At 41.2% G+C, this 13,489-nt stretch overlaps 1 protein-coding gene across 11 annotated transcripts in view; it reads left to right on the forward strand.

Moving 5' to 3' along the window:
* The window catches only part of HSD11B1 (hydroxysteroid 11-beta dehydrogenase 1), a 55,572-nt gene that overhangs the window by 31,889 nt on the left and 10,194 nt on the right, over positions 1-13,489 (forward strand). The window lies entirely within an intron of this gene.

Genomic DNA, 13,489 nt, shown 5'->3' on the forward strand with positions numbered 1-13,489 from the left:
AAACCAGTGTCTATAAAAGACACCGATGTTGATAAACAACTAACAGTGTCTCCCACATCATCCGTGCCAAGATGCATACAAGACTAGAAGGCGGTATTCCCTCTAGGCCACCCCATGTGACTACTGCATACCATATACACACTCCAGATTCCATCTCTCCAGATTCAAGATCCATCATGAACACAAAACCCCTTCCATCAGGCAGCAGTACAGGAGGCAATGGGGCAAGAATGTTGAGATGGTATTTGTGAAACAAAGATATTAATTCTCCAATGCAACTGGAAAAGAAATCACTGGTTTGGGCAAAGAACATTTGAAAACATCTGGAAAAATTTATCTGCCATTAATCAAAATGGGTCTTCTGGAGGCAGGTTCAGTTTTCAAAAAGTAAAGGTCATTCCATTTTCATGCCCCTTGGCTCTGTGAACCCTGTAACGATGGCCCAGCACATCAGTTACACACGTGACAGCCAGAATCCAACTTCTAATGCTGCTTCTCCGCCCCTCCTTTGTCATAGACAAACTCTGTGATTCCCTGTCTCTTTCTCCTCTTAAGAATCTCACTTCACATGAAGTTCTTTCCAGCTATCACCAGAGCCTTTAAACATTTCCTCTTCCTCTAATCTACTACATTTTGGAAAATTACCTTTAAAATTCTACTTCCTCCCCCCCACCTCTCTTTTTTGGCTCTCTTGGTGATACAAATACTACTAACAACAGTTATACTAAAAATACTAACCACACTGGACCAGGATAAATGTAGGGATATTAATTCTTCTATATCAAGAAAAACGTTAAGACATATTTTGAAGTGCAACTAGACATAACAAAAGACTGAGTTTCTTTAAATATTCAAAATGAAAAACTAAAGGAATAAGAGAACCCTGCCAATAAACTGTGAATGCTCAGACCTCTCATTGAGAGCTCCATAAGGGTCTCCAGTTACCTATTCATGATTCTCCAAGTAAGTCCTCTTTTAAAATGATCAACTTTCTGTATATGTTTTTTAAGTTTTATTCAAATGTATTCCTTTTCTGGTTTATTCATTTCCAGAATTGCTTCATATATTTTTTTTACATAGATGTGTAGTATTTCAGGCATATTATGAGATGAGTAGCCAGCGGCAAATACCTCATAAGACAATGCTTTTGTGGGAAAACTCAAACCAATGTATGAAGTCACTTGTTGGACCTTAACCTGTTTGTCGGTTAAGGGCTGCCTGTGTGGTCCAAACCTGTTTCAAGAATTCAACATTACGAAGAGGGGGAGTGGGGGTGGGGGGGAAACCAGGTTTCTCAACTACACATATCAACTAACAGGATTTGGAATACCCATAATGGTGTTTTGCATCAAGACAAGAATATACAGATGCTAATCTCATCCCTCCCTTCAGCTCTGTATACCTACTTTTTCCTGAAAAGCCCTAAACAATGCCTCAGTGTATGGATATGCCTTGGAGTGCAGTGGGGAGAGGAGGGTCAAGGTCAATGTCTAGGATGCAAAGGGGCCTAGGAGTTAGAATAAGAAGGGATGATTTATCATTCACCCAATTGCTTTATATTTTTCTAAGACGAATCTTTACCCTTAAATCCAATTACCTCAGAAATCATTTTCAGGAACCATACTTTCCAAGGTGAGTAGAAGTGTTTGTGTATGTGAATAGAGGTGTTTACATGGGCAGGAGGCGGGTGCTGCTGCAGATTTACACTGTTTTGAGGGGAATGGGGAGAGACAGTGGGAGAGGAGGTATGTACATGTATAGATGTCATCTACAAGGTCTGGAAGAAGGCCAAAAAGGAGATTCAAGTAAGAATCAACAACTTGGACATAGAAATTTCAGGAGTCATTGTTGCCTAAATTCAAGAGATTGTGTTTAGGCAAACATGAAGGACTGAGACAGAACCTGCTGGACTCATCTTCAGGTTCTGGGACTCAGCCCTGCAAGAGGGGCACATAGAGATTTGAAGGGGGAGAGATGACTCCCTGCTGAAGATAGTAACAACTTAGTATAGGTTAAGAACAATATGATGCTATCCAGGACAGCCACTGCTCCAAATTTCCCCCTTGAAAGGCTGGGGTGGGGGTGGGTGGGCTTACGGAGTCATAGCTCCTTAATGCTACTAGACAATTGATTTTGTTCAGGTGCCCTTCCTGGTGAAAATAGGAGGGTTCTACCATTCTTCATGCCTACATTTACTCACCAAGGACTTTTAAAAGGCTTAGAACAAATATACTCTATTCGGAAATACACAAGTAGAAAACTAGGTCTTAAGAAAAGAAGATAAAACTTATCAAACCACTATGTTGAACACCTGAAACTAATGTAACATTGTGTGTCAACTATACTTCAATAAACTCGAAAAACAAAAAAAGAAAAGAATATTTAAAAGTGCCAAAATTAGACTCCACATAGATGCTGTGCTTAAGTTTCAAATTTGGCTCTTGAATTTTCTTAACAACAACAACAAAAGAATAAGGTCAGTATATAGATAAGATTATAGGCAAAAGAAAGAGATACTGCAGGAAGCAAATAGTATCTGTAATCAATTTCTCATAAAACACTGTTTTTCGTAAATAAAAGACTGTAAATTGAAGGCACAAAGTAATGAAAAGAGCAATGGCCCAACAACTTTCTTAAAGTTTCTTAAAGTTTCTATGATTTTAAAAATTATACACACACATTATGAAAATCTGAAAAATGAAGAAAAGTATAAAACTGAAAATAAGTCATTCATAATCATGCCAATATTTTGGAGAATTTCTTTCCAGATATAGATAGATATAGATATAGGACAATTATTTTCCTACTGCCAGATATTTAGGTTACTTCCAATGTTTTGCTATTTTAAAAATCCTGCAGGGCCTCTTAGTGACTCAGTCAGTTAAGCCTCTGACTCTTGGTTTTGGCTTAGATCATGGTCTCATGTCTCACGGTCATGATCTCATGGTTGTGAGATGGAGCCCCACGTTGGGCTCTGCACTGACAGCATGGAGACTGCTTGGGATTCTCTCTCTCTCTTCCTCTTTCTCTGTCCCTCCCCCACATGTGCACATCCTCTCTCTTTTTCTCTCAACATAAATATTTAAAAAAAAACCCTTTAAAAACCCTGCAATAGATGTCTTATATGTTAGCCTGTCACTAAGTTGATGATTATTTCCTAGATAAATTCTTAGCACTAGATTTACTGATGGGTGAAATGATGAAATGATGATGGTGAAATGATGGAAACATTTTTAAGGCTATTGCTATATTTCCAAACTGCCTCAGATACAATGAAAAATAAGAGACTAGACTTTTTAAATACACAAAAATAAAAAAGGAATTTATATGAGTATAAGCATCATGCCCCATTCCCACTCTGAGTATAGACCTGAGTGTTCCTCTCACACCTAGTCTGCAGAGTTCACAAAGTTTTCAGCAATTGACAATTTTTGTAGGTAAAAGAAAAAGGAGTTTAGTAGTTAAAATTTTAAAATCTTTATTTGTGAAATGGGACATGTGAGGTCCCTGTCTCTTTGAGAGCAGTAGTATTTTATTTTTGGTTACCATAAAATCCTTATTTCCTACAATAGCATCTGGCATGTAGTAGATATTTAACAAAAGTCAGGTAACGATTGAATTCATTTCATTTTCATGTGTTTATAGGATATTTATATTCTCTATTCTGTGAATTTTTCCCCCATTCTCCTGCCCATTGAGATGTTAGCAAAACTTTTCTAATAATAAAGACACCTAATTGATTTTATCTGCAGCTTCTTGTTGCAAACATTGGCAAAGTCATATGTTTGAAACACAGCTAAATATAAAATTAATAAAGTGAAAAGTGAATTTGGCATGGTGTGAATATATAGCTTGAGAGAGTTGGGCTTGACCCAAGGAGAATTCCTGTTGAAATAAGTATCGATTTCAGTAAGTAGAAGACCACCTAAGGTACTTCAAGATTAGGAATGGGTGGGGAGAGAGGGCATAACTTTACATCTGAGAAGTTTATTCTACACATAAAGTTGCAAAAATGTTCCCAAATTACATTCATTCATCTTCAAATGATATAAATCAAGGGTCCACTCTGAGCCACACACTGTGCGGATGCCAGGGCTTTGTCAGGGAGTGAGGAAGGCGAGACAAGGTGCATTACTGTGGAGCCCTCATTCCAGTGTAAGTGATCGTTACATTGTTTACAGTCATGAAAAACTGAAGGCAATCTGAATGTCCACCACTAGTGATAGGTTTCTAAATTATAGTGAAATGCTTTATAAATTTTTACACATACTGACTATAAAATCATAATGTTTTAAAAGAAAAGTAACTTAGAGAACAGTACATATAGTATGACCACAACTCTATTTAAAGAAGGAGTCTTTTGCCTTTCATTTTATAGACTTCAGAGCTGTTTCTTGTACAATGAGCTGAGAATAATTTGAATAATTAGAAAAGTTAGAATAACTTTTATTTTTTATTTATTTATTTTTTATTTTTTTTTTAACGTTTATTTATTTTTGAGACAGAGAGAGACCAAGCATGAACGGGGGAGGGTCAGAGAGAGGGAGACACAGAATCTGAAACAGGCTCCAGGCTCTGAGCTGTCAGCACAGAGCCCGACGTGGGGCTCGAACTCACGGACCGTGAGATCATGACCTGAGCCGAAGTCGGCCGCTTAACCAACTGAGCCACCCAGCCGCCCCAAAAAAGTTAGAATAATTTTTAAAACCAAAGTAAGAGATGGAATTCTATATGGTAACCAGAAGCAAAATGTTTCTCCTCTCATGATGGCTGACTTGGGGGGGAGGTGGGGACAGAGATTGTGCCCAATCTCACAAGGCAACAAGCAAATTCAAGTGACTAAAAATGCTACGTTACCAAATTCAAACCACTAAATGCCATGGTAGGAGTGGACTACTGTATTGTTTGTTTGTTTGCCTACAAAATTGTCAGTTGTTGAGAACTTTGTTAACTCCACAGAGTAGGTTGGAGATGGGCACTCTCATATACACCTAGTAAGAAAGAGTATTGTTCTTTTATTAATTTTAACTCGTTTCCACCATTGATTATTAAAAGTCTAGTCCTTTATTTTTCATGTTCTCTTAAGCAATTTGGCAATATGTGTCCATAGCCTCAAAAGTGTTCCCATCATTTCACTTAGCAAACATAATGTTGAGACTCTATCAAGATATAATCATCAATCCAGTCACAGATGGATGTACAAAAACATTTACTGTAGAATTTTTTTCAATTTGTCTTTCAATCTGCAAGCAAAGCCACCACACTGAAAATAGCCAGCTGACATGTGCCTGAAGTCAGCCATCACAGCCGACTTAAAGTCAGGATCCAATTATTGCATAGTCCGTTTTACTATATGGGTTTTAAATTACTTCCTATTTTCCCATGAAGTTGTCTGGTTCAGGAACTCCCATTTAATAAGTGCCTATAATAAATCCTTTATTTCTAGCATTAGAAAATTAGTCTTTCCCTGTACTGTCTAGTTAAACAATATTTAAAGAATATTATTTTGAAGGGGTGCCAAATGACTGGCCCACATTGGACGTACATCGGTCTCAGCCCATCCCTGGGAAGACAGCTGGTCCTGTGGGAATTGCAGCTGAGACAGTGGCAGGAAATAAGGCCAGGTCAGGATCTCCCAGAGATAGCATGGTTCTGCCATACCTGCTTTGCTCAGCACATTTGCTCTCCTTCTCTCTGCATTAGCTTTTGCTTCCTTTGGCACCTAGTTCAACCTGGCTGCCACTGTCCTTTTGTCAGCCTAACATCTCTCAATATGCTTTTAACTTCTGCCCCATTGCCAGCTCCCTTGGTCTCTCAATCTCCCAACTCCAAATCCTCTCACAGAAGAGGTATCTAATTGGCTCTGCTGAATTTTATAAGTGAATCCCCCAAGTTATTCATGACTTGACCAGTCTAGAGGCACAATCATTGACTCAGGTCTAATTAGTAAGGCCACAGGAAGGACAGAGTTGGAGTAGAAGCAGGGTAGAGAACGGTAGACATGTTCGAGTCATTTGCATAACCTTTGGATAATCTTCCTTAAAGACTGCTTCTGTCAGCACAGGTTGTCAAACTTGGGCAGGCTAGGACAAGACAGAAAGCAGCACTGGCAGCCTGGCTCAGGATATCAACACTGAAATGAGATGAGGAGGGCGTCCATACAAGAGGCAGGGATGGTAGCTTGGTGTCAAGTTTCAGAGCTCAAGTGGGCCAAGGAGGGTGTCCGTGTGGCACCTGGCTTGAAGCATCAGAACTAAGAGAGGCAATGAGGGCATCTGCAAAGGTGCTGCCCAGGGGCAGGCCAATATGGAGGGAAGAGGTCACCCGTGTGCCCTGGTAGGAAGTACCAGAGCCCAGGCGGGATGAGGAGGACATCCACACAGAGGACTCAGAAAAAAGTGAAGAATAATCACATCCGAGGGGCATTCATCAAATAACTAACGCATGCCGAGGATAATGGAAGCCAGGTTCTTGCTGCCGGAGTTACAAACATGAAAAGGAAAAAATTGGAATGAACCCTGTGATATTAGATTGGGCCTAGGGTGTCTAGGAACCAATCATTCCTAATATGCATGAATAGATATGGAAATATACATGTGTATGTCTATATATGTATGCATATGTTCCCTAGCTCTATCTAGTGAGAGGATCTGGGAGCACACTTAGCGTCCAGATCTTGGTTTTTATTTTTACTTGTTTTAAAGTTTATTTCTTTATTTTGAGAGAGAGAGAAAAAACCATGAGCTGGGGAGGGGCAGAGAGAGAAGGACAGAGAGAATCTCAAGCAGGCTCCACATGCCAGCACAGAGCACGATGTGGGGCTCGAACTCACAAGCCATGAGATCATGACCTGAACCAAAGTTGTTTGCTCAACCAACTGAGCCACCCAAGTGTCCCAGATCTTGTTTTTTAAATATCATTCTCCACTAAAAAGAACCAAGTATTCATGGAGAAATGGTTGATTCCAGGGCAATGGCAGAAATAGTATAAGATGAGCCAACCTGTGCCAGTGATTTTAAAACTGCTCAAAGAGGGGCGCCTGTGTGGCTCAGTCAGTTAAACGTCAGACTTCAACTCAGGTCATGATCTCTCAGTTCAGGGGTTCAAGTCCCACATTGGGCTCTGTGCTGACAGCTCAGAGCCTGGAGTCTGCTTTGGATTCTCTCTCCCTCTCTCTCTGCCCCTCCTCTGCTCGTGCTCTCTCTCTCTCTCTGTCTCTGTCTCTCAAAAATAAATAAACATTAAAGAGAAATTTTTTAACTGCCCAAAGAATAATAGGCACATGTTCTAGGACATAGAAACTTTTAAAAGGCTCCCACTAGCCAAACCTGGGACCATTGGGACATTTGAATAAATAATGATAAAAATGGGTAATAACCCATAAGATACAATAAAAATCCATGATGATATAAACAAACACATGAAGAAATGGGGAGTGGACAAGGCATTTCCATAGAGTGGAAAGCTAAATGATAAATATGGAAGGAGTGATGAAATTAGAAATAATTAGTAATAGTTGAAAAGAATAGTAATAATTTGGCCAGAAATCATCAATGGATGCCAAAACTAGTGGGTAAAAGTTTAATAGAAAACACAATATCTACATAGTCTTTAAGTACCACCCTACTCAACAATAGAAGAACAGCCTGATTCGAAAAGGAGCAAAGGACTTAAATAGACATTTCTCCAGAGAAGGCGTACAAATGACCAACAGGTATATGAAAAGATGTTCAACATCACTAATTATCAGAGAAATGTAGATCCAAACCACAATGAGATATCACCTAACAAATGTTGGGATAGCCATTGTCAAAAACCAAACCAAAACCAAAACCAAAAAACAGAAGGTAACAAGATCTGGTGAGGATGTAGAGAAATTGGAAACCTGTTGGTGGGAATGTAAAATGGCACAGCCACTATGGAAACTAGTATCGAGGTTCTTCAAAAAAATAAATAAAAATGGAATTACCATATGATCCAGAAAGTCTACTCCTTGGTACATACTCAAAAGAATTGAAAGCACACCTCAAAAAGATATTTGTACTCTCGTGTTCATAGAAGCATTATTCAAAATAGCTAAATCATGGAAGCAACCCAAGTGCCCATCAACAGATGTGTGAATAAGCAAAATGTGGTATATACATACAATTCAGCCTTAAAAAGAAAAGTAATTCTGATATATGCTACAACATGGTTGAAACCTGAGGACAGTATGTTAGGTGAAATAAACCAGTCACAAAAAGGCAAATACTATAGAATTGCACTTACATAAGATACTTAGAGTAGTCAAAATCATAGAGACAGAAAGTGGATGGTGGTTGCCAGGGGCTGGGAGAAGGGAATGAGGAGTTACTGTTAATGGACATAGAGTTTCAGTGTTGCAAGATGAAAAGAGCTCTGGAAATGGATGGTGGTAATGATTGCACAACAAGAGGAATGTACTTAATACCACTGAACTGCACACTTAACAATGGCTAAGATAGTTGTTGTTTTTTTAAGTACCATCCTATAAAATATTGGAGTAGGTTGAATGGTGATCCTCAAAAAGATAGGTCTATGTCCTAACTCCCCAAACCTGTATATGTGATGTTACTTGGAAAAAGGGTCATTGCAACTGTAATTAAGTTAAGGATCTTGAGATGAGATCACCCTGGATGACCTGGGTGGGCTCTAAATCCAATGGCAAGTGTCCTTGTAAGACACAGAAGAGAAGACATAGAAGGAGATAGTGGGGTGAAGATAGAGGCAGAGTTTGGAGTGATATAGCCAAGAGGGATACTGAAAGCCACTGGAAGCTAGAAGCAAGGGAGGATTCTCCCTCCCTCCCCTAGAGCCTTTAGAAAGAGTACAGCCCTACCAACACCTTCATTTCAGACTTCTAGTCTGCAGAACTATAAAAGAATAAATTTTTGTTGCCTGAAGTCAGCTAGCTTGTAGTAATTTGTTACGGCAGGTCTAGGAAACCAATAAATGACTTTCCACATTTTGATAGTTGCATTGTGGTTATGTCTGAGAATGTCCCTATATGTAGGAAATGCACACTAACATTCAGGGGTGGTGGGACGTTGGATTGGCAATTACCTCAATTACAGCAATTACTCTCAAATGGTTCAGAAAGAGTGGGGGAGGTCATTTGTACTATTCTTGCAACTCTTCTATAAGTTTGGAATTATTTCAAAAAAGAAAAAAAAATCCCCATCCTAGGGGTCTAGTGACTTGGATGACATATGAGGATGGATTTTGTGGGGCTTTCTCGTGGGTTCCTTGGAGATCCCCTGCAGGAAACATGCTAGTACTTCCTCCAGCTCACTCCTCTCAGCTTCTTCCTCAGCTTCTAGGTTTTGATCAGCCCATCCCCCTTGGCCCAGGCCACCCCACCATCCCTGGGCAGATGACTCCAGGCCAACTCCCCCTCTACAGGCTCCACATTTGGTGTCTGAGAAACCTGCTGCTTATTGATATATTTGATCCCACAATGCACTCAACTAGTTCCCAAACTCCACTGGACACTTGCAAAGGTGGCTAAATAATCTTAAAGCTCCTTTTGTGGGGCTTACAGTGAACAGAATGCAACTGTCTCCCTGACCCTCAGTGGATGAGCATATAAGACAGTGACAATTCTCCCTTTTCCAAACACAACTATGTAGGCTGGATATGGGTGATTAGGTCATGCTGGTGGAACTAGCTGGGGCCACCCTTCAACTCTGGGGGCTCTTAAAATCTCTTTTGTTCTCGTTTTGGAAGACGTGCTGATGCTCATGACAGCAGGAGCCACATTTCATGGCCTGCGCAGGAAAGTTCTTGCCAAAATCATCTTGCAAAACCTAGTAACAGATTTTATCTTACTTATCTCTGCAGCATTTTGCACTGTTTCAACACTATACATTCTTCTTTTGTGTTCAGCCAAAACACCCCCCCACTGGGTGTCATGTCCTCTGGCTGCCCTGCGTGCCTCACCTTAGTTCTCCTCATCCCCCTCAAAGTCTTACTGTTGGTTTCCTTAAGATTCTTTCCATCCTGAGCCCTCTTCTCTTTTGCTCAACATACTCTTCCTGGGCATTCCCACCCATTCCCATTGCTTCAATTACCACTGGATGGATTGTGGGCTGTCTTAATGCTAACAATGATACCTCAGGTTCTCCAAAGCCTGGAGGAGGAAGATGGGTTTATCTTGAGACCCTGATTCAACCCAAGCAATAAAAGAGGTTAGACCCTGAGGGGCCCAGCTAAGGAAATATTTTTAGGAAAGGCTGGATGGAAGGGGCAGGGTCCAGGATGAGTTCCCTGCCTCAAAGCCATCAGGGCGTGGTGAACCCCAAGTTGGGGCTCGCTCAGTAGAAGATGTGGCACATTTGCCCGGGGTCACTCTGAAAGTCTGAAGGCAGGCAGAAATGAAGCTTTTCAATCCTGCACACTTTCTTCTGAGCTCTCAGTTCAGGCAGTTTAAAATCTGCCTTTGAAATGGAAATACTGTAATTTCAAAATCTCAGCAGGGCAGTTGGGGATGGAGGGTGTGGAGTGGATGAACAAAAGCACTGAGGCCTGCTTTTGACCTCTTCTTCTCAGCTAACAAGCTCCAGCGCACAGCTTAGCTGCCAGCCCTCTGGCTCTTGCTGTTTCTACAGTGGCTAAGTCCCAGCGTTTCTGGGACAGAGCTAATTGCAAACAGTATGTCCCATTCATCACCAAGTCTGCACTCTTACTTGTCAGACTCCATGTCCCATATTTTGCTTCAGAAAATATGATCACCAGAGCTCTGTTTCCTTGTGGTCTAAAACTTCCCAGGAGAGAAATCGAGACGACATGTATCTATTCTGCTGGGATGGCTCCATTCTCCCCACGTAAACAAAACCTAACCTTGAGCAGAAGCACCCAGCCTTCTCCACCCTAACTTTCATGACCGCTTCATGCAAATTAGTACATTTATTTACTTGCTCATTTGATTCAATTAAGCTCATACTCTGGCATATTTTTTAACTGCTAGTTGAACAAGTGAATCTCGTAGGCTGCAATCAGAAAACAACTTTATTCTTTCCCTCAGACCCATTCTGTGGGTTAGCTCATCCCTGAACCTGCATGTGATCGTGGGTGGACAGACACACTCTAGGGTAATAAAAGATCCTCTGGCTGCTTCCAGTCTCAAAAAAAGTCTCACTTCGGTAGTTAAAATGTCTGGCCACAAGTAATTTAACTGAAGCTTCTCTCCCCTCATCAAGCTCCCGGGTAGGAAAGAGAAATGGGATCAGCTCTTCCTCCCATTCCCTATCTCCTCCCTGCTTACCAGGCCCCCTCTGGCCCCTCTTGTTTAAAAGAAAATAGGGCACATGGGGATGAAGGGAGGTTCAGGATAGGTAAGGTCTTACTTGGCTGGCACCTGGCGAATATACCACTAAACTTTGGCCACAGCAAATGTTCAAAGTTCATGCTTTCTGACCTGGGAGGATGACCAAATCTGACTCTTGCATTGGATGTTTTTGTGGGTCCTTTGGAAGCCCCTGCTGGAACACTGTTAGCTCTCCTTGTGATCTGAGCAGAAGTTGCCTATGTGATTTATTTCCCTCAGGCCCTGGGAACACAGTGGGAATACAGGAGGATACATGCACCATTTGGGGCTGTCCTTTGGGACAGGATTGGAAATGACTCTGGGGAAGAAGGGACAGGCCCCAGGACAAAGCCCATAGGGTGGTGAGGAGAGTGTGGGCTGGACGTCAGGCTTCCTACAGGGAGTTCCCTTGTGTATGACAATCTGCACCAGCTCCATGGTGGCCTTGCCCATAATAACCAGAGCCTCTGGGGTGGCTCCCCAGTCCTTGGTGCCCCCTCAAACTCCCAGGGACAAGGTCTCCATGAGGCACCCTTAGCGTTCCTCTCACGAGGATGGACATGAGGGGAAGGCCCACCTTCCTTCTTGGAAGATGGCTGAGACATTGCTCGTTTCCTCTCCCTACTCCATTCCCTCTGTCCTCTTCGCCTTCAGCCCTTCTTTCCCTCAGGATGGTTAGTATACATGTTGCAACCACATTGTTGTTCTGGATTTTTCGTTCTCTTGCTTATCTGTGTTACCACAAGCTGGGTAAGGACACAGGCAATCTGGAACCTCCCCTCAGAAGATGGAAGCATTGGCCAGTTACTATGTTCTAGGCCTTTGAACCTCAGTTAAAACTAGAGCAGGAGAAGTCAATTTTTCACATCCTGTTACATGTGATTTATTCCATCTTGTCCAGAGCCTCACAGAACCTTTCTAAAAAATAAAAATCTGGGTTTTTAGAGAGGCACTGCCCTTTTCAGCTTTCCGAAACTTCAAAATATATTTTACATAGGACAGAATGCAGAGGTTTCCTCACACAAGCAAAGGAGTGATATATGGGAAAATGTTTAAGAACAGCTGTGTGAATAGAAAACAGACTTTAACAAATGCACCAAGGTTGTTTTGGAATAGTGAGAACCTAGGAGATTTTCCTCACTTCTATTCTCTTTTTTCTACTCTTTGACTAGTTTCAACTTTCCTTTAGTGAGCCTAGACTGGTTCACAAAATCCTTTATCTGCAATTCCAAAACCCAATAAGCTATGGGTGAGGAAAGCTCTGAATACTAAGGATTTTCCCCCCATAATTAATTCTCTGTACTTAATTTAACTTGAACTGAAGGGAAGCTACTTAAAGCCTTTATCTCAGTGTGAACTTTCAAATATTTTACTGAAGAAATTATAATGTGTTTGCTTGCAGCATGCCTCCCCAGACCCTACTGGAAGTGTTATGTAATATACAGTATAAGCCCCATACCACCTCCTAAAATCCAAAAATAATTCTGAATTTCCAGGGCGCCTGGGTGGCTCAGTTGGTTGAGTGCCCAACTTTGGCTCAGGTCATGATCTCACAGTTCATGGATTTGAGCCCTGAATTGGGCTCTGCACTGATGGTGTGGAGCCTGTCTGGGATTCTCTCTTTATTTTATCTCAAAATAAATAAACTTAAAAAAAATCTGAATTCCATAACACATCAGGCCCTATTGGTTTTGGACAAGTGCTTAAAGCCTATATTTCTAAAGAGGAGAAAATGTAATAAAGTGTTATTATTTTTCTTGTTCTACTAGCTTCTCATTATAACTAACTCATCCCCACCTCTAGTCCTTGTACAAGTTATTCCCTCACCTTCCTGGCCCTTCTGTACCTTCTTTCATCAGAGCAGAGTTCACAACCTACCTCCTAGAGGTAAAGTTTGAAGTTTCCTGGTTAGTCTAATATCTTTTTTCACCTGAATATCGAGTTTAGATTTGGGACCAAGCCATACTAGCTTGGGCTTTAAAGAGACACAATGACTCATAATTTAATGACAGCTCACCCAACTATTGTCATAAGACTTTAGCCCCTTCCAAAGACCTCCCCTCCCCATTTCTTCTGGGAATTCCTAGATCAGGTTTAAGGAGCTTATGTCATCATGAATCTCCTCCTCCCACCATAAGTATGGTTTATTGATAAAGACCCTCTTTC

The sequence above is a fragment of the Panthera pardus genome, unplaced genomic scaffold (assembly GCF_024362965.1).
Source record: "Panthera pardus isolate Hobbes unplaced genomic scaffold, ASM2436296v1 HiC_scaffold_21, whole genome shotgun sequence".
NCBI lineage: Eukaryota > Metazoa > Chordata > Mammalia > Carnivora > Felidae > Panthera > Panthera pardus.